The sequence below is a fragment of the Lissotriton vulgaris genome, chromosome 1_1 (assembly GCF_964263255.1).
Source record: "Lissotriton vulgaris chromosome 1_1, aLisVul1.2, whole genome shotgun sequence".
Classification (NCBI taxonomy): domain Eukaryota; kingdom Metazoa; phylum Chordata; class Amphibia; order Caudata; family Salamandridae; genus Lissotriton; species Lissotriton vulgaris.
In genome coordinates this window covers 230,647,155-230,669,780 of record NC_141685.1, presented here as the reverse complement: position 1 = coordinate 230,669,780, position 22,626 = coordinate 230,647,155, and the positions used below count along the sequence as shown (strand labels likewise).

General features: G+C 36.5%; 30 non-coding genes across 30 annotated transcripts; all 30 read right to left on the bottom strand.

Annotated features, from left to right (window-relative positions):
- Positions 1-297: 297 nt before the first annotated feature.
- TRNAD-GUC (transfer RNA aspartic acid (anticodon GUC)) lies at positions 298-369 on the bottom strand. The gene has a single exon. It is a non-coding gene; the product is annotated as a tRNA-Asp (tRNA).
- A 627-nt stretch (positions 370-996) lies between these two features.
- TRNAD-GUC (transfer RNA aspartic acid (anticodon GUC)) lies at positions 997-1,068 on the bottom strand. Its single transcript has one exon. It is a non-coding gene; the product is annotated as a tRNA-Asp (tRNA).
- Positions 1,069-1,695: 627 nt separating this feature from the next.
- On the bottom strand, positions 1,696-1,767 carry TRNAD-GUC (transfer RNA aspartic acid (anticodon GUC)). The gene has a single exon. It is a non-coding gene; the product is annotated as a tRNA-Asp (tRNA).
- A 613-nt stretch (positions 1,768-2,380) lies between these two features.
- Positions 2,381-2,452, bottom strand: TRNAD-GUC (transfer RNA aspartic acid (anticodon GUC)). The gene has a single exon. It is a non-coding gene; the product is annotated as a tRNA-Asp (tRNA).
- Positions 2,453-3,079: 627 nt separating this feature from the next.
- Positions 3,080-3,151, bottom strand: TRNAD-GUC (transfer RNA aspartic acid (anticodon GUC)). Its single transcript has one exon. It is a non-coding gene; the product is annotated as a tRNA-Asp (tRNA).
- A 627-nt stretch (positions 3,152-3,778) lies between these two features.
- TRNAD-GUC (transfer RNA aspartic acid (anticodon GUC)) lies at positions 3,779-3,850 on the bottom strand. Its single transcript has one exon. It is a non-coding gene; the product is annotated as a tRNA-Asp (tRNA).
- Positions 3,851-4,477: 627 nt separating this feature from the next.
- Positions 4,478-4,549, bottom strand: TRNAD-GUC (transfer RNA aspartic acid (anticodon GUC)). The gene has a single exon. It is a non-coding gene; the product is annotated as a tRNA-Asp (tRNA).
- A 629-nt stretch (positions 4,550-5,178) lies between these two features.
- Positions 5,179-5,250, bottom strand: TRNAD-GUC (transfer RNA aspartic acid (anticodon GUC)). Its single transcript has one exon. It is a non-coding gene; the product is annotated as a tRNA-Asp (tRNA).
- Positions 5,251-5,877: 627 nt separating this feature from the next.
- TRNAD-GUC (transfer RNA aspartic acid (anticodon GUC)) lies at positions 5,878-5,949 on the bottom strand. The gene has a single exon. It is a non-coding gene; the product is annotated as a tRNA-Asp (tRNA).
- A 627-nt stretch (positions 5,950-6,576) lies between these two features.
- Positions 6,577-6,648, bottom strand: TRNAD-GUC (transfer RNA aspartic acid (anticodon GUC)). Its single transcript has one exon. It is a non-coding gene; the product is annotated as a tRNA-Asp (tRNA).
- A 1,326-nt stretch (positions 6,649-7,974) lies between these two features.
- On the bottom strand, positions 7,975-8,046 carry TRNAD-GUC (transfer RNA aspartic acid (anticodon GUC)). Its single transcript has one exon. It is a non-coding gene; the product is annotated as a tRNA-Asp (tRNA).
- A 611-nt stretch (positions 8,047-8,657) lies between these two features.
- Positions 8,658-8,729, bottom strand: TRNAD-GUC (transfer RNA aspartic acid (anticodon GUC)). The gene has a single exon. It is a non-coding gene; the product is annotated as a tRNA-Asp (tRNA).
- A 627-nt stretch (positions 8,730-9,356) lies between these two features.
- Positions 9,357-9,428, bottom strand: TRNAD-GUC (transfer RNA aspartic acid (anticodon GUC)). The gene has a single exon. It is a non-coding gene; the product is annotated as a tRNA-Asp (tRNA).
- Positions 9,429-10,053: 625 nt separating this feature from the next.
- Positions 10,054-10,125, bottom strand: TRNAD-GUC (transfer RNA aspartic acid (anticodon GUC)). The gene has a single exon. It is a non-coding gene; the product is annotated as a tRNA-Asp (tRNA).
- Positions 10,126-10,754: 629 nt separating this feature from the next.
- On the bottom strand, positions 10,755-10,826 carry TRNAD-GUC (transfer RNA aspartic acid (anticodon GUC)). Its single transcript has one exon. It is a non-coding gene; the product is annotated as a tRNA-Asp (tRNA).
- Positions 10,827-11,453: 627 nt separating this feature from the next.
- Positions 11,454-11,525, bottom strand: TRNAD-GUC (transfer RNA aspartic acid (anticodon GUC)). Its single transcript has one exon. It is a non-coding gene; the product is annotated as a tRNA-Asp (tRNA).
- A 629-nt stretch (positions 11,526-12,154) lies between these two features.
- Positions 12,155-12,226, bottom strand: TRNAD-GUC (transfer RNA aspartic acid (anticodon GUC)). Its single transcript has one exon. It is a non-coding gene; the product is annotated as a tRNA-Asp (tRNA).
- Positions 12,227-12,851: 625 nt separating this feature from the next.
- TRNAD-GUC (transfer RNA aspartic acid (anticodon GUC)) lies at positions 12,852-12,923 on the bottom strand. The gene has a single exon. It is a non-coding gene; the product is annotated as a tRNA-Asp (tRNA).
- A 629-nt stretch (positions 12,924-13,552) lies between these two features.
- TRNAD-GUC (transfer RNA aspartic acid (anticodon GUC)) lies at positions 13,553-13,624 on the bottom strand. The gene has a single exon. It is a non-coding gene; the product is annotated as a tRNA-Asp (tRNA).
- Positions 13,625-14,251: 627 nt separating this feature from the next.
- On the bottom strand, positions 14,252-14,323 carry TRNAD-GUC (transfer RNA aspartic acid (anticodon GUC)). The gene has a single exon. It is a non-coding gene; the product is annotated as a tRNA-Asp (tRNA).
- Positions 14,324-14,948: 625 nt separating this feature from the next.
- On the bottom strand, positions 14,949-15,020 carry TRNAD-GUC (transfer RNA aspartic acid (anticodon GUC)). Its single transcript has one exon. It is a non-coding gene; the product is annotated as a tRNA-Asp (tRNA).
- A 627-nt stretch (positions 15,021-15,647) lies between these two features.
- TRNAD-GUC (transfer RNA aspartic acid (anticodon GUC)) lies at positions 15,648-15,719 on the bottom strand. The gene has a single exon. It is a non-coding gene; the product is annotated as a tRNA-Asp (tRNA).
- Positions 15,720-16,346: 627 nt separating this feature from the next.
- TRNAD-GUC (transfer RNA aspartic acid (anticodon GUC)) lies at positions 16,347-16,418 on the bottom strand. The gene has a single exon. It is a non-coding gene; the product is annotated as a tRNA-Asp (tRNA).
- Positions 16,419-17,045: 627 nt separating this feature from the next.
- TRNAD-GUC (transfer RNA aspartic acid (anticodon GUC)) lies at positions 17,046-17,117 on the bottom strand. Its single transcript has one exon. It is a non-coding gene; the product is annotated as a tRNA-Asp (tRNA).
- Positions 17,118-17,744: 627 nt separating this feature from the next.
- On the bottom strand, positions 17,745-17,816 carry TRNAD-GUC (transfer RNA aspartic acid (anticodon GUC)). The gene has a single exon. It is a non-coding gene; the product is annotated as a tRNA-Asp (tRNA).
- Positions 17,817-18,443: 627 nt separating this feature from the next.
- On the bottom strand, positions 18,444-18,515 carry TRNAD-GUC (transfer RNA aspartic acid (anticodon GUC)). Its single transcript has one exon. It is a non-coding gene; the product is annotated as a tRNA-Asp (tRNA).
- Positions 18,516-19,845: 1,330 nt separating this feature from the next.
- On the bottom strand, positions 19,846-19,917 carry TRNAD-GUC (transfer RNA aspartic acid (anticodon GUC)). Its single transcript has one exon. It is a non-coding gene; the product is annotated as a tRNA-Asp (tRNA).
- A 629-nt stretch (positions 19,918-20,546) lies between these two features.
- Positions 20,547-20,618, bottom strand: TRNAD-GUC (transfer RNA aspartic acid (anticodon GUC)). The gene has a single exon. It is a non-coding gene; the product is annotated as a tRNA-Asp (tRNA).
- A 631-nt stretch (positions 20,619-21,249) lies between these two features.
- On the bottom strand, positions 21,250-21,321 carry TRNAD-GUC (transfer RNA aspartic acid (anticodon GUC)). The gene has a single exon. It is a non-coding gene; the product is annotated as a tRNA-Asp (tRNA).
- Positions 21,322-21,948: 627 nt separating this feature from the next.
- TRNAD-GUC (transfer RNA aspartic acid (anticodon GUC)) lies at positions 21,949-22,020 on the bottom strand. Its single transcript has one exon. It is a non-coding gene; the product is annotated as a tRNA-Asp (tRNA).
- Positions 22,021-22,626: the final 606 nt, after the last annotated feature.

Below are 22,626 nucleotides of genomic sequence, written 5' to 3'. Positions count from 1 at the left end.
AGCAGTCATTCTACTTGTAAATCGTGCCAATCGAGTGGAACAGCGGCCTAGGATTCACCACTGCTTCATCTCATTTTCCAACAGATTGTAGACGTAAATTGGTTTTGATGGTACGCCTGTGCATGCTGAAATATTCAGAGCATATTCTGAATTTCAGTTAACACATCAGTAAGCATTTTGGCCATCAGTGAATTCAACCTTTTTTCTCAATCGGAATAGGCAAGGATAATGACAGATATATTTTACAATGTTAGAAAGTACATCATTTTATTTAATTGTGTGAATAAAAGGAATCTCCTCCCCGTCGGGGAATTGAACCCCGGTCTCCCGCGTGACAGGCGGGGATACTGACCACTATACTAACGAGGACTTATTGGCTTCAGTTAAACAGTGCTCATCTCCCTGGGGTTAAGGCATGCCCTCGATCAATTCTCAGTATTGTAATAGGCAGAATTGCTGCTTTTGGTTAGGACAAGTAATCTTTTTTCCTAAATTATTACAATACAGAAATTCCTAGCCAAAAACAATTAGTTTTATGAAGAAATTATTTCATTGAAATAAATATCTATCGATCTGTCTATCTAGCTATCTTTCTATTCATCAATATATATATTTATATATATATATATATATATAATCAGCTCACTTTACCATTTGCAGCTTATAACTATTAGCCACCAGGGGTCACTACTAACCAAAAGCAGTCATTCTACTTGTAAATCGTGCCAATCGAGTGGAACAGCGGCCTAGGATTCACCACTGCTTCATCTCATTTTCCAACAGATTGTAGACGTAAATTGGTTTTGATGGTACGCCTGTGCATGCTGAAATATTCAGAGCATATTCTGAATTTCAGTTAACACATCAGTAAGCATTTTGGCCATCAGTGAATTCAACCTTTTTTCTCAATCGGAATAGGCAAGGATAATGACAGATATATTTTACAATGTTAGAAAGTACATCATTTTATTTAATTGTGTGAATAAAAGGAATCTCCTCCCCGTCGGGGAATTGAACCCCGGTCTCCCGCGTGACAGGCGGGGATACTGACCACTATACTAACGAGGACTTATTGGCTTCAGTTAAACAGTGCTCACCTCCCTGGGGTTAAGGCATGCCCTCGATCAATTCTCAGTATTGTAATAGGCAGAATTGCTGCTTTTGGTTAGGACAAGTAATCTTTTTTCCTAAATTATTACAATACAGAAATTCCTAGCCAAAAACAATTAGTTTTATGAAGAAATTATTTCATTGAAATAAATATCTATCGATCTGTCTATCTAGCTATCTTTCTATTCATCAATATATATATTTATATATATATATATATATATAATCAGCTCACTTTACCATTTGCAGCTTATAACTATTAGCCACCAGGGGTCACTACTAACCAAAAGCAGTCATTCTACTTGTAAATCGTGCCAATCGAGTGGAACAGCGGCCTAGGATTCACCACTGCTTCATCTCATTTTCCAACAGATTGTAGACGTAAATTGGTTTTGATGGTACGCCTGTGCATGCTGAAATATTCAGAGCATATTCTGAATTTCAGTTAACACATCAGTAAGCATTTTGGCCATCAGTGAATTCAACCTTTTTTCTCAATCGGAATAGGCAAGGATAATGACAGATATATTTTACAATGTTAGAAAGTACATCATTTTATTTAATTGTGTGAATAAAAGGAATCTCCTCCCCGTCGGGGAATTGAACCCCGGTCTCCCGCGTGACAGGCGGGGATACTGACCACTATACTAACGAGGACTTATTGGCTTCAGTTAAACAGTGCTCATCTCCCTGGGGTTAAGGCATGCCCTCGATCAATTCTCAGTATTGTAATAGGCAGAATTGCTGCTTTTGGTTAGGACAAGTAATCTTTTTTCCTAAATTATTACAATACAGAAATTCCTAGCCAAAAACAATTAGTTTTATGAAGAAATTATTTCATTGAAATAAATATCTATCGATCTGTCTATCTAGCTATCTTTCTATTCATCAATATATATATATATATATAATCAGCTCACTTTACCATTTGCAGCTTATAACTATTAGCCACCAGGGGTCACTACTAACCAAAAGCAGTCATTCTACTTGTAAATCGTGCCAATCGAGTGGAACAGCGGCCTAGGATTCACCACTGCTTCATCTCATTTTCCAACAGATTGTAGACGTAAATTGGTTTTGATGGTACGCCTGTGCATGCTGAAATATTCAGAGCATATTCTGAATTTCAGTTAACACATCAGTAAGCATTTTGGCCATCAGTGAATTCAACCTTTTTTCTCAATCGGAATAGGCAAGGATAATGACAGATATATTTTACAATGTTAGAAAGTACATCATTTTATTTAATTGTGTGAATAAAAGGAATCTCCTCCCCGTCGGGGAATTGAACCCCGGTCTCCCGCGTGACAGGCGGGGATACTGACCACTATACTAACGAGGACTTATTGGCTTCAGTTAAACAGTGCTCACCTCCCTGGGGTTAAGGCATGCCCTCGATCAATTCTCAGTATTGTAATAGGCAGAATTGCTGCTTTTGGTTAGGACAAGTAATCTTTTTTCCTAAATTATTACAATACAGAAATTCCTAGCCAAAAACAATTAGTTTTATGAAGAAATTATTTCATTGAAATAAATATCTATCGATCTGTCTATCTAGCTATCTTTCTATTCATCAATATATATATTTATATATATATATATATATATAATCAGCTCACTTTACCATTTGCAGCTTATAACTATTAGCCACCAGGGGTCACTACTAACCAAAAGCAGTCATTCTACTTGTAAATCGTGCCAATCGAGTGGAACAGCGGCCTAGGATTCACCACTGCTTCATCTCATTTTCCAACAGATTGTAGACGTAAATTGGTTTTGATGGTACGCCTGTGCATGCTGAAATATTCAGAGCATATTCTGAATTTCAGTTAACACATCAGTAAGCATTTTGGCCATCAGTGAATTCAACCTTTTTTCTCAATCGGAATAGGCAAGGATAATGACAGATATATTTTACAATGTTAGAAAGTACATCATTTTATTTAATTGTGTGAATAAAAGGAATCTCCTCCCCGTCGGGGAATTGAACCCCGGTCTCCCGCGTGACAGGCGGGGATACTGACCACTATACTAACGAGGACTTATTAGCTTCAGTTAAACAGTGCTCATCTCCCTGGGGTTAAGGCATGCCCTCGATCAATTCTCAGTATTGTAATAGGCAGAATTGCTGCTTTTGGTTAGGACAAGTAATCTTTTTTCCTAAATTATTACAATACAGAAATTCCTAGCCAAAAACAATTAGTTTTATGAAGAAATTATTTCATTGAAATAAATATCTATCGATCTGTCTATCTAGCTATCTTTCTATTCATCAATATATATATTTATATATATATATATATATATAATCAGCTCACTTTACCATTTGCAGCTTATAACTATTAGCCACCAGGGGTCACTACTAACCAAAAGCAGTCATTCTACTTGTAAATCGTGCCAATCGAGTGGAACAGCGGCCTAGGATTCACCACTGCTTCATCTCATTTTCCAACAGATTGTAGACGTAAATTGGTTTTGATGGTACGCCTGTGCATGCTGAAATATTCAGAGCATATTCTGAATTTCAGTTAACACATCAGTAAGCATTTTGGCCATCAGTGAATTCAACCTTTTTTCTCAATCGGAATAGGCAAGGATAATGACAGATATATTTTACAATGTTAGAAAGTACATCATTTTATTTAATTGTGTGAATAAAAGGAATCTCCTCCCCGTCGGGGAATTGAACCCCGGTCTCCCGCGTGACAGGCGGGGATACTGACCACTATACTAACGAGGACTTATTAGCTTCAGTTAAACAGTGCTCATCTCCCTGGGGTTAAGGCATGCCCTCGATCAATTCTCAGTATTGTAATAGGCAGAATTGCTGCTTTTGGTTAGGACAAGTAATCTTTTTTCCTAAATTATTACAATACAGAAATTCCTAGCCAAAAACAATTAGTTTTATGAAGAAATTATTTCATTGAAATAAATATCTATCGATCTGTCTATCTAGCTATCTTTCTATTCATCAATATATATATTTATATATATATATATATATATAATCAGCTCACTTTACCATTTGCAGCTTATAACTATTAGCCACCAGGGGTCACTACTAACCAAAAGCAGTCATTCTACTTGTAAATCGTGCCAATCGAGTGGAACAGCGGCCTAGGATTCACCACTGCTTCATCTCATTTTCCAACAGATTGTAGACGTAAATTGGTTTTGATGGTACGCCTGTGCATGCTGAAATATTCAGAGCATATTCTGAATTTCAGTTAACACATCAGTAAGCATTTTGGCCATCAGTGAATTCAACCTTTTTTCTCAATCGGAATAGGCAAGGATAATGACAGATATATTTTACAATGTTAGAAAGTACATCATTTTATTTAATTGTGTGAATAAAAGGAATCTCCTCCCCGTCGGGGAATTGAACCCCGGTCTCCCGCGTGACAGGCGGGGATACTGACCACTATACTAACGAGGACTTATTGGCTTCAGTTAAACAGTGCTCACCTCCCTGGGGTTAAGGCATGCCCTCGATCAATTCTCAGTATTGTAATAGGCAGAATTGCTGCTTTTGGTTAGGACAAGTAATCTTTTTTCCTAAATTATTACAATACAGAAATTCCTAGCCAAAAACAATTAGTTTTATGAAGAAATTATTTCATTGAAATAAATATCTATCGATCTGTCTATCTAGCTATCTTTCTATTCATCAATATATATATTTATATATATATATATATATATATAATCAGCTCACTTTACCATTTGCAGCTTATAACTATTAGCCACCAGGGGTCACTACTAACCAAAAGCAGTCATTCTACTTGTAAATCGTGCCAATCGAGTGGAACAGCGGCCTAGGATTCACCACTGCTTCATCTCATTTTCCAACAGATTGTAGACGTAAATTGGTTTTGATGGTACGCCTGTGCATGCTGAAATATTCAGAGCATATTCTGAATTTCAGTTAACACATCAGTAAGCATTTTGGCCATCAGTGAATTCAACCTTTTTTCTCAATCGGAATAGGCAAGGATAATGACAGATATATTTTACAATGTTAGAAAGTACATCATTTTATTTAATTGTGTGAATAAAAGGAATCTCCTCCCCGTCGGGGAATTGAACCCCGGTCTCCCGCGTGACAGGCGGGGATACTGACCACTATACTAACGAGGACTTATTGGCTTCACTTAAACAGTGCTCACCTCCCTGGGGTTAAGGCATGCCCTCGATCAATTCTCAGTATTGTAATAGGCAGAATTGCTGCTTTTGGTTAGGACAAGTAATCTTTTTTCCTAAATTATTACAATACAGAAATTCCTAGCCAAAAACAATTAGTTTTATGAAGAAATTATTTCATTGAAATAAATATCTATCGATCTGTCTATCTAGCTATCTTTCTATTCATCAATATATATATTTATATATATATATATATATATAATCAGCTCACTTTACCATTTGCAGCTTATAAATATTAGCCACCAGGGGTCACTACTAACCAAAAGCAGTCATTCTACTTGTAAATCGTGCCAATCGAGTGGAACAGCGGCCTAGGATTCACCACTGCTTCATCTCATTTTCCAACAGATTGTAGACGTAAATTGGTTTTGATGGTACGCCTGTGCATGCTGAAATATTCAGAGCATATTCTGAATTTCAGTTAACACATCAGTAAGCATTTTGGCCATCAGTGAATTCAACCTTTTTTCTCAATCGGAATAGGCAAGGATAATGACAGATATATTTTACAATGTTAGAAAGTACATCATTTTATTTAATTGTGTGAATAAAAGGAATCTCCTCCCCGTCGGGGAATTGAACCCCGGTCTCCCGCGTGACAGGCGGGGATACTGACCACTATACTAACGAGGACTTATTGGCTTCAGTTAAACAGTGCTCATCTCCCTGGGGTTAAGGCATGCCCTCGATCAATTCTCAGTATTGTAATAGGCAGAATTGCTGCTTTTGGTTAGGACAAGTAATCTTTTTTCCTAAATTATTACAATACAGAAATTCCTAGCCAAAAACAATTAGTTTTATGAAGAAATTATTTCATTGAAATAAATATCTATCGATCTGTCTATCTAGCTATCTTTCTATTCATCAATATATATATTTATATAAATATATATATATATAATCAGCTCACTTTACCATTTGCAGCTTATAACTATTAGCCACCAGGGGTCACTACTAACCAAAAGCAGTCATTCTACTTGTAAATCGTGCCAATCGAGTGGAACAGCGGCCTAGGATTCACCACTGCTTCATCTCATTTTCCAACAGATTGTAGACGTAAATTGGTTTTGATGGTACGCCTGTGCATGCTGAAATATTCAGAGCATATTCTGAATTTCAGTTAACACATCAGTAAGCATTTTGGCCATCAGTGAATTCAACCTTTTTTCTCAATCGGAATAGGCAAGGATAATGACAGATATATTTTACAATGTTAGAAAGTACATCATTTTATTTAATTGTGTGAATAAAAGGAATCTCCTCCCCGTCGGGGAATTGAACCCCGGTCTCCCGCGTGACAGGCGGGGATACTGACCACTATACTAACGAGGACTTATTGGCTTCAGTTAAACAGTGCTCATCTCCCTGGGGTTAAGGCATGCCCTCGATCAATTCTCAGTATTGTAATAGGCAGAATTGCTGCTTTTGGTTAGGACAAGTAATCTTTTTTCCTAAATTATTACAATACAGAAATTCCTAGCCAAAAACAATTAGTTTTATGAAGAAATTATTTCATTGAAATAAATATCTATCGATCTGTCTATCTAGCTATCTTTCTATTCATCAATATATATATTTATATAAATATATATATATATAATCAGCTCACTTTACCATTTGCAGCTTATAACTATTAGCCACCAGGGGTCACTACTAACCAAAAGCAGTCATTCTACTTGTAAATCGTGCCAATCGAGTGGAACAGCGGCCTAGGATTCACCACTGCTTCATCTCATTTTCCAACAGATTGTAGACGTAAATTGGTTTTGATGGTACGCCTGTGCATGCTGAAATATTCAGAGCATATTCTGGATTTCAGTTAACACATCAGTAAGCATTTTGGCCATCAGTGAATTCAACCTTTTTTCTCAATCGGAATAGGCAAGGATAATGACAGATATATTTTACAATGTTAGAAAGTACATCATTTTATTTAATTGTGTGAATAAAAGGAATCTCCTCCCCGTCGGGGACTTGAACCCCGGTCTCCCGCGTGACAGGCGGGGATACTGACCACTATACTAACGAGGACTTATTGGCTTCAGTTAAACAGTGCTCATCTCCCTGGGGTTAAGGCATGCCCTCGATCAATTCTCAGTATTGTAATAGGCAGAATTGCTGCTTTTGGTTAGGACAAGTAATCTTTTTTCCTAAATTATTACAATACAGAAATTCCTAGCCAAAAACAATTAGTTTTATGAAGAAATTATTTCATTGAAATAAATATCTATCGATCTGTCTATCTAGCTATCTTTCTATTCATCAATATATATATTTATATAAATATATATATATATAATCAGCTCACTTTACCATTTGCAGCTTATAACTATTAGCCACCAGGGGTCACTACTAACCAAAAGCAGTCATTCTACTTGTAAATCGTGCCAATCGAGTGGAACAGCGGCCTAGGATTCACCACTGCTTCATCTCATTTTCCAACAGATTGTAGACGTAAATTGGTTTTGATGGTACGCCTGTGCATGCTGAAATATTCAGAGCATATTCTGAATTTCAGTTAACACATCAGTAAGCATTTTGGCCATCAGTGAATTCAACCTTTTTTCTCAATCGGAATAGGCAAGGATAATGACAGATATATTTTACAATGTTAGAAAGTACATCATTTTATTTAATTGTGTGAATAAAAGGAATCTCCTCCCCGTCGGGGAATTGAACCCCGGTCTCCCGCGTGACAGGCGGGGATACTGACCACTATACTAACGAGGACTTATTGGCTTCAGTTAAACAGTGCTCACCTCCCTGGGGTTAAGGCATGCCCTCGATCAATTCTCAGTATTGTAATAGGCAGAATTGCTGCTTTTGGTTAGGACAAGTAATCTTTTTTCCTAAATTATTACAATACAGAAATTCCTAGCCAAAAACAATTAGTTTTATGAAGAAATTATTTCATTGAAATAAATATCTATCGATCTGTCTATCTAGCTATCTTTCTATTCATCAATATATATATATATATAATCAGCTCACTTTACCATTTGCAGCTTATAACTATTAGCCACCAGGGGTCACTACTAACCAAAAGCAGTCATTCTACTTGTAAATCGTGCCAATCGAGTGGAACAGCGGCCTAGGATTCACCACTGCTTCATCTCATTTTCCAACAGATTGTAGACGTAAATTGGTTTTGATGGTACGCCTGTGCATGCTGAAATATTCAGAGCATATTCTGAATTTCAGTTAACACATCAGTAAGCATTTTGGCCATCAGTGAATTCAACCTTTTTTCTCAATCGGAATAGGCAAGGATAATGACAGATATATTTTACAATGTTAGAAAGTACATCATTTTATTTAATTGTGTGAATAAAAGGAATCTCCTCCCCGTCGGGGAATTGAACCCCGGTCTCCCGCGTGACAGGCGGGGATACTGACCACTATACTAACGAGGACTTATTGGCTTCAGTTAAACAGTGCTCATCTCCCTGGGGTTAAGGCATGCCCTCGATCAATTCTCAGTATTGTAATAGGCAGAATTGCTGCTTTTGGTTAGGACAAGTAATCTTTTTTCCTAAATTATTACAATACAGAAATTCCTAGCCAAAAACAATTAGTTTTATGAAGAAATTATTTCATTGAAATAAATATCTATCGATCTGTCTATCTAGCTATCTTTCTATTCATCAATATATATATTTATATAAATATATATATATATAATCAGCTCACTTTACCATTTGCAGCTTATAACTATTAGCCACCAGGGGTCACTACTAACCAAAATCAGTCATTCTACTTGTAAATCGTGCCAATCGAGTGGAACAGCGGCCTAGGATTCACCACTGCTTCATCTCATTTTCCAACAGATTGTAGACGTAAATTGGTTTTGATGGTACGCCTGTGCATGCTGAAATATTCAGAGCATATTCTGAATTTCAGTTAACACATCAGTAAGCATTTTGGCCATCAGTGAATTCAACCTTTTTTCTCAATCGGAATAGGCAAGGATAATGACAGATATATTTTACAATGTTAGAAAGTACATCATTTTATTTAATTGTGTGAATAAAAGGAATCTCCTCCCCGTCGGGGAATTGAACCCCGGTCTCCCGCGTGACAGGCGGGGATACTGACCACTATACTAACGAGGACTTATTGGCTTCACTTAAACAGTGCTCATCTCCCTGGGGTTAAGGCATGCCCTCGATCAATTCTCAGTATTGTAATAGGCAGAATTGCTGCTTTTGGTTAGGACAAGTAATCTTTTTTCCTAAATTATTACAATACAGAAATTCCTAGCCAAAAACAATTAGTTTTATGAAGAAATTATTTCATTGAAATAAATATCTATCGATCTGTCTATCTAGCTATCTTTCTATTCATCAATATATATATTTATATATATATATATATATAATAAGCTCACTTTACCATTTGCAGCTTATAACTATTAGCCACCAGGGGTCACTACTAACCAAAAGCAGTCATTCTACTTGTAAATCGTGCCAATCGAGTAGAACAGCGGCCTAGGATTCACCACTGCTTCATCTCATTTTCCAACAGATTGTAGACGTAAATTGGTTTTGATGGTACGCCTGTGCATGCTGAAATATTCAGAGCATATTCTGAATTTCAGTTAACACATCAGTAAGCATTTTGGCCATCAGTGAATTCAACCTTTTTTCTCAATCGGAATAGGCAAGGATAATGACAGATATATTTTACAATGTTAGAAAGTACATCATTTTATTTAATTGTGTGAATAAAAGGAATCTCCTCCCCGTCGGGGAATTGAACCCCGGTCTCCCGCTTGACAGGCGGGGATACTGACCACTATACTAACGAGGACTTATTGGCTTCAGTTAAACAGTGCTCATCTCCCTGGGGTTAAGGGATGCCCTCGATCAATTCTCAGTATTGTAATAGGCAGAATTGCTGCTTTTGGTTAGGACAAGTAATCTTTTTTCCTAAATTATTACAATACAGAAATTCCTAGCCAAAAACAAATAGTTTTATGAAGAAATTATTTCATTGAAATAAATATCTATCGATCTGTCTATCTAGCTATCTTTCTATTCATCAATATATATATTTATATATATGTATATATATATATAATCAGCTCACTTTACCATTTGCAGCTTATAACTATTAGCCACCAGGGGTCACTACTAACCAAAAGCAGTCATTCTACTTGTAAATCGTGCCAATCGAGTGGAACAGCGGCCTAGGATTCACCACTGCTTCATCTCATTTTCCAACAGATTGTAGACGTAAATTGGTTTTGATGGTACGCCTGTGCATGCTGAAATATTCAGAGCATATTCTGAATTTCAGTTAACACATCAGTAAGCATTTTGGCCATCAGTGAATTCAACCTTTTTTCTCAATCGGAATAGGCAAGGATAATGACAGATATATTTTACAATGTTAGAAAGTACATCATTTTATTTAATTGTGTGAATAAAAGGAATCTCCTCCCCGTCGGGGAATTGAACCCCGGTCTCCCGCGTGACAGGCGGGGATACTGACCACTATACTAACGAGGACTTATTGGCTTCAGTTAAACAGTGCTCATCTCCCTGGGGTTAAGGCATGCCCTCGATCAATTCTCAGTATTGTAATAGGCAGAATTGCTGCTTTTGGTTAGGACAAGTAATCTTTTTTCCTAAATTATTACAATACAGAAATTCCTAGCCAAAAACAATTAGTTTTATGAAGAAATTATTTCATTGAAATAAATATCTATCGATCTGTCTATCTAGCTATCTTTCTATTCATCAATATATATATTTATATAAATATATATATATATAATCAGCTCACTTTACCATTTGCAGCTTATAACTATTAGCCACCAGGGGTCACTACTAACCAAAATCAGTCATTCTACTTGTAAATCGTGCCAATCGAGTGGAACAGCGGCCTAGGATTCACCACTGCTTCATCTCATTTTCCAACAGATTGTAGACGTAAATTGGTTTTGATGGTACGCCTGTGCATGCTGAAATATTCAGAGCATATTCTGAATTTCAGTTAACACATCAGTAAGCATTTTGGCCATCAGTGAATTCAACCTTTTTTCTCAATCGGAATAGGCAAGGATAATGACAGATATATTTTACAATGTTAGAAAGTACATCATTTTATTTAATTGTGTGAATAAAAGGAATCTCCTCCCCGTCGGGGAATTGAACCCCGGTCTCCCGCGTGACAGGCGGGGATACTGACCACTATACTAACGAGGACTTATTGGCTTCACTTAAACAGTGCTCATCTCCCTGGGGTTAAGGCATGCCCTCGATCAATTCTCAGTATTGTAATAGGCAGAATTGCTGCTTTTGGTTAGGACAAGTAATCTTTTTTCCTAAATTATTACAATACAGAAATTCCTAGCCAAAAACAATTAGTTTTATGAAGAAATTATTTCATTGAAATAAATATCTATCGATCTGTCTATCTAGCTATCTTTCTATTCATCAATATATATATTTATATATATGTATATATATATATAATCAGCTCACTTTACCATTTGCAGCTTATAACTATTAGCCACCAGGGGTCACTACTAACCAAAAGCAGTCATTCTACTTGTAAATCGTGCCAATCGAGTGGAACAGCGGCCTAGGATTCACCACTGCTTCATCTCATTTTCCAACAGATTGTAGACGTAAATTGGTTTTGATGGTACGCCTGTGCATGCTGAAATATTCAGAGCATATTCTGAATTTCAGTTAACACATCAGTAAGCATTTTGGCCATCAGTGAATTCAACCTTTTTTCTCAATCGGAATAGGCAAGGATAATGACAGATATATTTTACAATGTTAGAAAGTACATCATTTTATTTAATTGTGTGAATAAAAGGAATCTCCTCCCCGTCGGGGAATTGAACCCCGGTCTCCCGCGTGACAGGCGGGGATACTGACCACTATACTAACGAGGACTTATTGGCTTCAGTTAAACAGTGCTCATCTCCCTGGGGTTAAGGCATGCCCTCGATCAATTCTCAGTATTGTAATAGGCAGAATTGCTGCTTTTGGTTAGGACAAGTAATCTTTTTTCCTAAATTATTACAATACAGAAATTCCTAGCCAAAAACAATTAGTTTTATGAAGAAATTATTTCATTGAAATAAATATCTATCGATCTGTCTATCTAGCTATCTTTCTATTCATCAATATATATATTTATATATATATATATATATAATCAGCTCACTTTACCATTTGCAGCTTATAACTATTAGCCACCAGGGGTCACTACTAACCAAAAGCAGTCATTCTACTTGTAAATCGTGCCAATCGAGTAGAACAGCGGCCTAGGATTCACCACTGCTTCATCTCATTTTCCAACAGATTGTAGACGTAAATTGGTTTTGATGGTACGCCTGTGCATGCTGAAATATTCAGAGCATATTCTGAATTTCAGTTAACACATCAGTAAGCATTTTGGCCATCAGTGAATTCAACCTTTTTTCTCAATCGGAATAGGCAAGGATAATGACAGATATATTTTACAATGTTAGAAAGTACATCATTTTATTTAATTGTGTGAATAAAAGGAATCTCCTCCCCGTCGGGGAATTGAACCCCGGTCTCCCGCTTGACAGGCGGGGATACTGACCACTATACTAACGAGGACTTATTGGCTTCAGTTAAACAGTGCTCATCTCCCTGGGGTTAAGGGATGCCCTCGATCAATTCTCAGTATTGTAATAGGCAGAATTGCTGCTTTTGGTTAGGACAAGTAATCTTTTTTCCTAAATTATTACAATACAGAAATTCCTAGCCAAAAACAAATAGTTTTATGAAGAAATTATTTCATTGAAATAAATATCTATCGATCTGTCTATCTAGCTATCTTTCTATTCATCAATATATATATTTATATATATATATATATATATATAATCAGCTCACTTTACCATTTGCAGCTTATAACTATTAGCCACCAGGGGTCACTACTAACCAAAAGCAGTCATTCTACTTGTAAATCGTGCCAATCGAGTGGAACAGCGGCCTAGGATTCACCACTGCTTCATCTCATTTTCCAACAGATTGTAGACGTAAATTGGTTTTGATGGTACGCCTGTGCATGCTGAAATATTCAGAGCATATTCTGAATTTCAGTTAACACATCAGTAAGCATTTTGGCCATCAGTGAATTCAACCTTTTTTCTCAATCGGAATAGGCAAGGATAATGACAGATATATTTTACAATGTTAGAAAGTACATCATTTTATTTAATTGTGTGAATAAAAGGAATCTCCTCCCCGTCGGGGAATTGAACCCCGGTCTCCCGCGTGACAGGCGGGGATACTGACCACTATACTAACGAGGACTTATTGGCTTCAGTTAAACAGTGCTCATCTCCCTGGGGTTAAGGCATGCCCTCGATCAATTCTCAGTATTGTAATAGGCAGAATTGCTGCTTTTGGTTAGGACAAGTAATTTTTTTTCCTAAATTATTACAATACAGAAATTCCTAGCCAAAAACAATTAGTTTTATGAAGAAATTATTTCATTGAAATAAATATCTATCGATCTGTCTATCTAGCTATCTTTCTATTCATCAATATATATATTTATATAAATATATATATATATAATCAGCTCACTTTACCATTTGCAGCTTATAACTATTAGCCACCAGGGGGCACTACTAACCAAAAGCAGTCATTCTACTTGTAAATCGTGCCAATCGAGTGGAACAGCGGCCTAGGATTCACCACTGCTTCATCTCATTTTCCAACAGATTGTAGACGTAAATTGGTTTTGATGGTACGCCTGTGCATGCTGAAATATTCAGAGCATATTCTGAATTTCAGTTAACACATCAGTAAGCATTTTGGCCATCAGTGAATTCAACCTTTTTTCTCAATCGGAATAGGCAAGGATAATGACAGATATATTTTACAATGTTAGAAAGTACATCATTTTATTTAATTGTGTGAATAAAAGGAATCTCCTCCCCGTCGGGGAATTGAACCCCGGTCTCCCGCGTGACAGGCGGGGATACTGACCACTATACTAACGAGGACTTATTGGCTTCACTTAAACAGTGCTCATCTCCCTGGGGTTAAGGCATGCCCTCGATCAATTCTCAGTATTGTAATAGGCAGAATTGCTGCTTTTGGTTAGGACAAGTAATCTTTTTTCCTAAATTATTACAATACAGAAATTCCTAGCCAAAAACAATTAGTTTTATGAAGAAATTATTTCATTGAAATAAATATCTATCGATCTGTCTATCTAGCTATCTTTCTATTCATCAATATATATATTTATATATATATATATATATAATCAGCTCACTTTACCATTTGCAGCTTATAACTATTAGCCACCAGGGGTCACTACTAACCAAAAGCAGTCATTCTACTTGTAAATCGTGCCAATCGAGTAGAACAGCGGCCTAGGATTCACCACTGCTTCATCTCATTTTCCAACAGATTGTAGACGTAAATTGGTTTTGATGGTACGCCTGTGCATGCTGAAATATTCAGAGCATATTCTGAATTTCAGTTAACACATCAGTAAGCATTTTGGCCATCAGTGAATTCAACCTTTTTTCTCAATCGGAATAGGCAAGGATAATGACAGATATATTTTACAATGTTAGAAAGTACATCATTTTATTTAATTGTGTGAATAAAAGGAATCTCATCCCCGTCGGGGAATTGAACCCCGGTCTCCCGCTTGACAGGCGGGGATACTGACCACTATACTAACGAGGACTTATTGGCTTCAGTTAAACAGTGCTCATCTCCCTGGGGTTAAGGGATGCCCTCGATCAATTCTCAGTATTGTAATAGGCAGAATTGCTGCTTTTGGTTAGGACAAGTAATCTTTTTTCCTAAATTATTACAATACAGAAATTCCTAGCCAAAAACAAATAGTTTTATGAAGAAATTATTTCATTGAAATAAATATCTATCGATCTGTCTATCTAGCTATCTTTCTATTCATCAATATATATATTTATATATATATATATATATATAATCAGCTCACTTTACCATTTGCAGCTTATAACTATTAGCCACCAGGGGTCACTACTAACCAAAAGCAGTCATTCTACTTGTAAATCGTGCCAATCGAGTGGAACAGCGGCCTAGGATTCACCACTGCTTCATCTCATTTTCCAACAGATTGTAGACGTAAATTGGTTTTGATGGTACGCCTGTGCATGCTGAAATATTCAGAGCATATTCTGAATTTCAGTTAACACATCAGTAAGCATTTTGGCCATCAGTGAATTCAACCTTTTTTCTCAATCGGAATAGGCAAGGATAATGACAGATATATTTTACAATGTTAGAAAGTACATCATTTTATTTAATTGTGTGAATAAAAGGAATCTCCTCCCCGTCGGGGAATTGAACCCCGGTCTCCCGCGTGACAGGCGGGGATACTGACCACTATACTAACGAGGACTTATTGGCTTCAGTTAAACAGTGCTCATCTCCCTGGGGTTAAGGCATGCCCTCGATCAATTCTCAGTATTGTAATAGGCAGAATTGCTGCTTTTGGTTAGGACAAGTAATCTTTTTTCCTAAATTATTACAATACAGAAATTCCTAGCCAAAAACAATTAGTTTTATGAAGAAATTATTTCATTGAAATAAATATCTATTGATCTGTCTATCTAGCTATCTTTCTATTCATCAATATATATATTTATATAAATATATATATATATAATCAGCTCACTTTACCATTTGCAGCTTATAACTATTAGCCACCAGGGGTCACTACTAACCAAAAGCAGTCATTCTACTTGTAAATCGTGCCAATCGAGTGGAACAGCGGCCTAGGATTCACCACTGCTTCATCTCATTTTCCAACAGATTGTAGACGTAAATTGGTTTTGATGGTACGCCTGTGCATGCTGAAATATTCAGAGCATATTCTGAATTTCAGTTAACACATCAGTAAGCATTTTGGCCATCAGTGAATTCAACCTTTTTTCTCAATCGGAATAGGCAAGGATAATGACAGATATATTTTACAATGTTAGAAAGTACATCATTTTATTTAATTGTGTGAATAAAAGGAATCTCCTCCCCGTCGGGGAATTGAACCCCGGTCTCCCGCTTGACAGGCGGGGATACTGACCACTATACTAACGAGGACTTATTGGCTTCAGTTAAACAGTGCTCATCTCCCTGGGGTTAAGGGATGCCCTCGATCAATTCTCAGTATTGTAATAGGCAGAATTGCTGCTTTTGGTTAGGACAAGTAATCTTTTTTCCTAAATTATTACAATACAGAAATTCCTAGCCAAAAACAAATAGTTTTATGAAGAAATTATTTCATTGAAATAAATATCTATCGATCTGTCTATCTAGCTATCTTTCTATTCATCAATATATATATTTATATATATATATATATATATAATCAGCTCACTTTACCATTTGCAGCTTATAACTATTAGCCACCAGGGGTCACTACTAACCAAAAGCAGTCATTCTACTTGTAAATCGTGCCAATCGAGTGGAACAGCGGCCTAGGATTCACCACTGCTTCATCTCATTTTCCAACAGATTGTAGACGTAAATTGGTTTTGATGGTACGCCTGTGCATGCTGAAATATTCAGAGCATATTCTGAATTTCAGTTAACACATCAGTAAGCATTTTGGCCATCAGTGAATTCAACCTTTTTTCTCAATCGGAATAGGCAAGGATAATGACAGATATATTTTACAATGTTAGAAAGTACATCATTTTATTTAATTGTGTGAATAAAAGGAATCTCCTCCCCGTCGGGGAATTGAACCCCGGTCTCCCGCGTGACAGGCGGGGATACTGACCACTATACTAACGAGGACTTATTGGCTTCAGTTAAACAGTGCTCATCTCCCTGGGGTTAAGGCATGCCCTCGATCAATTCTCAGTATTGTAATAGGCAGAATTGCTGCTTTTGGTTAGGACAAGTAATTTTTTTTCCTAAATTATTACAATACAGAAATTCCTAGCCAAAAACAATTAGTTTTATGAAGAAATTATTTCATTGAAATAAATATCTATCGATCTGTCTATCTAGCTATCTTTCTATTCATCAATATATATATTTATATAAATATATATATATATAATCAGCTCACTTTACCATTTGCAGCTTATAACTATTAGCCACCAGGGGTCACTACTAACCAAAAGCAGTCATTCTACTTGTAAATCGTGCCAATCGAGTGGAACAGCGGCCTAGGATTCACCACTGCTTCATCTCATTTTCCAACAGATTGTAGACGTAAATTGGTTTTGATGGTACGCCTGTGCATGCTGAAATATTCAGAGCATATTCTGAATTTCAGTTAACACATCAGTAAGCATTTTGGCCATCAGTGAATTCAACCTTTTTTCTCAATCGGAATAGGCAAGGATAATGACAGATATATTTTACAATGTTAGAAAGTACATCATTTTATTTAATTGTGTGAATAAAAGGAATCTCCTCCCCGTCGGGGAATTGAACCCCGGTCTCCCGCGTGACAGGCGGGGATACTGACCACTATACTAACGAGGACTTATTGGCTTCAGTTAAACAGTGCTCATCTCCCTGGGGTTAAGGCATGCCCTCGATCAATTCTCAGTATTGTAATAGGCAGAATTGCTGCTTTTGGTTAGGACAAGTAATCTTTTTTCCTAAATTATTACAATACAGAAATTCCTAGCCAAAAACAATTAGTTTTATGAAGAAATTATTTCATTGAAATAAATATCTATTGATCTGTCTATCTAGCTATCTTTCTATTCATCAATATATATATTTATATAAATATATATATATATAATCAGCTCACTTTACCATTTGCAGCTTATAACTATTAGCCACCAGGGGTCACTACTAACCAAAAGCAGTCATTCTACTTGTAAATCGTGCCAATCGAGTGGAACAGCGGCCTAGGATTCACCACTGCTTCATCTCATTTTCCAACAGATTGTAGACGTAAATTGGTTTTGATGGTACGCCTGTGCATGCTGAAATATTCAGAGCATATTCTGAATTTCAGTTAACACATCAGTAAGCATTTTGGCCATCAGTGAATTCAACCTTTTTTCTCAATCGGAATAGGCAAGGATAATGACAGATATATTTTACAATGTTAGAAAGTACATCATTTTATTTAATTGTGTGAATAAAAGGAATCTCCTCCCCGTCGGGGAATTGAACCCCGGTCTCCCGCGTGACAGGCGGGGATACTGACCACTATACTAACGAGGACTTATTGGCTTCAGTTAAACAGTGCTCATCTCCCTGGGGTTAAGGCATGCCCTCGATCAATTCTCAGTATTGTAATAGGCAGAATTGCTGCTTTTGGTTAGGACAAGTAATCTTTTTTCCTAAATTATTACAATACAGAAATTCCTAGCCAAAAACAATTAGTTTTATGAAGAAATTATTTCATTGAAATAAATATCTATCGATCTGTCTATCTAGCTATCTTTCTATTCATCAATATATATATTTATATAAATATATATATATATATAATCAGCTCACTTTACCATTTGCAGCTTATAACTATTAGCCACCAAGGGTCACTACTAACCAAAAGCAGTCATTCTACTTGTAAATCGTGCCAATCGAGTGGAACAGCGGCCTAGGATTCACCACTGCTTCATCTCATTTTCCAACAGATTGTAGACGTAAATTGGTTTTGATGGTACGCCTGTGCATGCTGAAATATTCAGAGCATATTCTGAATTTCAGTTAACACATCAGTAAGCATTTTGGCCATCAGTGAATTCAACCTTTTTTCTCAATCGGAATAGGCAAGGATAATGACAGATATATTTTACAATGTTAGAAAGTACATCATTTTATTTAATTGTGTGAATAAAAGGAATCTCCTCCCCGTCGGGGAATTGAACCCCAGTCTCCCGCGTGACAGGCGGGGATACTGACCACTATACTAACGAGGACTTATTGGCTTCAGTTAAACAGTGCTCATCTCCCTGGGGTTAAGGCATGCCCTCGATCAATTCTCAGTATTGTAATAGGCAGAATTGCTGCTTTTGGTTAGGACAAGTAATCTTTTTTCCTAAATTATTACAATACAGAAATTCCTAGCCAAAAACAATTAGTTTTATGAAGAAATTATTTCATTGAAATAAATATCTATCGATCTGTCTATCTAGCTATCTTTCTATTCATCAATATATATATTTATATAAATATATATATATATATAATCAGCTCACTTTACCATTTGCAGCTTATAACTATTAGCCACCAAGGGTCACTACTAACCAAAAGCAGTCATTCTACTTGTAAATCGTGCCAATCGAGTGGAACAGCGGCCTAGGATTCACCACTGCTTCATCTCATTTTCCAACAGATTGTAGACGTAAATTGGTTTTGATGGTACGCCTGTGCATGCTGAAATATTCAGAGCATATTCTGAATTTCAGTTAACACATCAGTAAGCATTTTGGCCATCAGTGAATTCAACCTTTTTTCTCAATCGGAATAGGCAAGGATAATGACAGATATATTTTACAATGTTAGAAAGTACATCATTTTATTTAATTGTGTGAATAAAAGGAATCTCCTCCCCGTCGGGGAATTGAACCCCGGTCTCCCGCGTGACAGGCGGGGATACTGACCACTATACTAACGAGGACTTATTGGCTTCAGTTAAACAGTGCTCATCTCCCTGGGGTTAAGGCATGCCCTCGATCAATTCTCAGTATTGTAATAGGCAGAATTGCTGCTTTTGGTTAGGACAAGTAATCTTTTTTCCTAAATTATTACAATACAGAAATTCCTAGCCAAAAACAATTAGTTTTATGAAGAAATTATTTCATTGAAATAAATATCTATCGATCTGTCTATCTAGCTATCTTTCTATTCATCAATATATATATTTATATAAATATATATATATATATAATCAGCTCACTTTACCATTTGCAGCTTATAACTATTAGCCACCAAGGGTCACTACTAACCAAAAGCAGTCATTCTACTTGTAAATCGTGCCAATCGAGTGGAACAGCGGCCTAGGATTCACCACTGCTTCATCTCATTTTCCAACAGATTGTAGACGTAAATTGGTTTTGATGGTACGCCTGTGCATGCTGAAATATTCAGAGCATATTCTGAATTTCAGTTAACACATCAGTAAGCATTTTGGCCATCAGTGAATTCAACCTTTTTTCTCAATCGGAATAGGCAAGGATAATGACAGATATATTTTACAATGTTAGAAAGTACATCATTTTATTTAATTGTGTGAATAAAAGGAATCTCCTCCCCGTCGGGGAATTGAACCCCGGTCTCCCGCGTGACAGGCGGGGATACTGACCACTATACTAACGAGGACTTATTGGCTTCAGTTAAACAGTGCTCATCTCCCTGGGGTTAAGGCATGCCCTCGATCAATTCTCAGTATTGTAATAGGCAGAATTGCTGCTTTTGGTTAGGACAAGTAATCTTTTTTCCTAAATTATTACAATACAGAAATTCCTAGCCAAAAACAATTAGTTTTATGAAGAAATTATTTCATTGAAATAAATATCTATCGATCTGTCTATCTAGCTATCTTTCTATTCATCAATATATATATTTATATATATATATATATATATATATAATCAGCTCACTTTACCATTTGCAGCTTATAACTATTAGCCACCAGGGGTCACTACTAACCAAAAGCAGTCATTCTACTTGTAAATCGTGCCAATCGAGTGGAACAGCGGCCTAGGATTCACCACTGCTTCATCTCATTTTCCAACAGATTGTAGACGTAAATTGGTTTTGATGGTACGCCTGTGCATGCTGAAATATTCAGAGCATATTCTGAATTTCAGTTAACACATCAGTAAGCATTTTGGCCATCAGTGAATTCAACCTTTTTTCTCAATCGGAATAGGCAAGGATAATGACAGATATATTTTACAATGTTAGAAAGTACATCATTTTATTTAATTGTGTGAATAAAAGGAATCTCCTCCCCGTCGGGGAATTGAACCCCGGTCTCCCGCGTGACAGGCGGGGATACTGACCACTATACTAACGAGGACTTATTGGCTTCAGTTAAACAGTGCTCATCTCCCTGGGGTTAAGGCATGCCCTCGATCAATTCTCAGTATTGTAATAGGCAGAATTGCTGCTTTTGGTTAGGACAAGTAATCTTTTTTCCTAAATTATTACAATACAGAAATTCCTAGCCAAAAACAATTAGTTTTATGAAGAAATTATTTCATTGAAATAAATATCTATCGATCTGTCTATCTAGCTATCTTTCTATTCATCAATATATATATTTATATAAATATATATATATATAATCAGCTCACTTTACCATTTGCAGCTTATAACTATTAGCCACCAAGGGTCACTACTAACCAAAAGCAGTCATTCTACTTGTAAATCGTGCCAATCGAGTGGAACAGCGGCCTAGGATTCACCACTGCTTCATCTCATTTTCCAACAGATTGTAGACGTAAATTGGTTTTGATGGTACGCCTGTGCATGCTGAAATATTCAGAGCATATTCTGAATTTCAGTTAACACATCAGTAAGCATTTTGGCCATCAGTGAATTCAACCTTTTTTCTCAATCGGAATAGGCAAGGATAATGACAGATATATTTTACAATGTTAGAAAGTACATCATTTTATTTAATTGTGTGAATAAAAGGAATCTCCTCCCCGTCGGGGAATTGAACCCCGGTCTCCCGCGTGACAGGCGGGGATACTGACCACTATACTAACGAGGACTTATTGGCTTCAGTTAAACAGTGCTCATCTCCCTGGGGTTAAGGCATGCCCTCGATCAATTCTCAGTATTGTAATAGGCAGAATTGCTGCTTTTGGTTAGGACAAGTAATCTTTTTTCCTAAATTATTACAATACAGAAATTCCTAGCCAAAAACAATTAGTTTTATGAAGAAATTATTTCATTGAAATAAATATCTATCGATCTGTCTATCTAGCTATCTTTCTATTCATCAATATATATATTTATATATATATATATATATATATATAATCAGCTCACTTTACCATTTGCAGCTTATAACTATTAGCCACCAGGGGTCACTACTAACCAAAAGCAGTCATTCTACTTGTAAATCGTGCCAATCGAGTGGAACAGCGGCCTAGGATTCACCACTGCTTCATCTCATTTTCCAACAGATTGTAGACGTAAATTGGTTTTGATGGTACGCCTGTGCATGCTGAAATATTCAGAGCATATTCTGAATTTCAGTTAACACATCAGTAAGCATTTTGGCCATCAGTGAATTCAACCTTTTTTCTCAATCGGAATAGGCAAGGATAATGACAGATATATTTTACAATGTTAGAAAGTACATCATTTTATT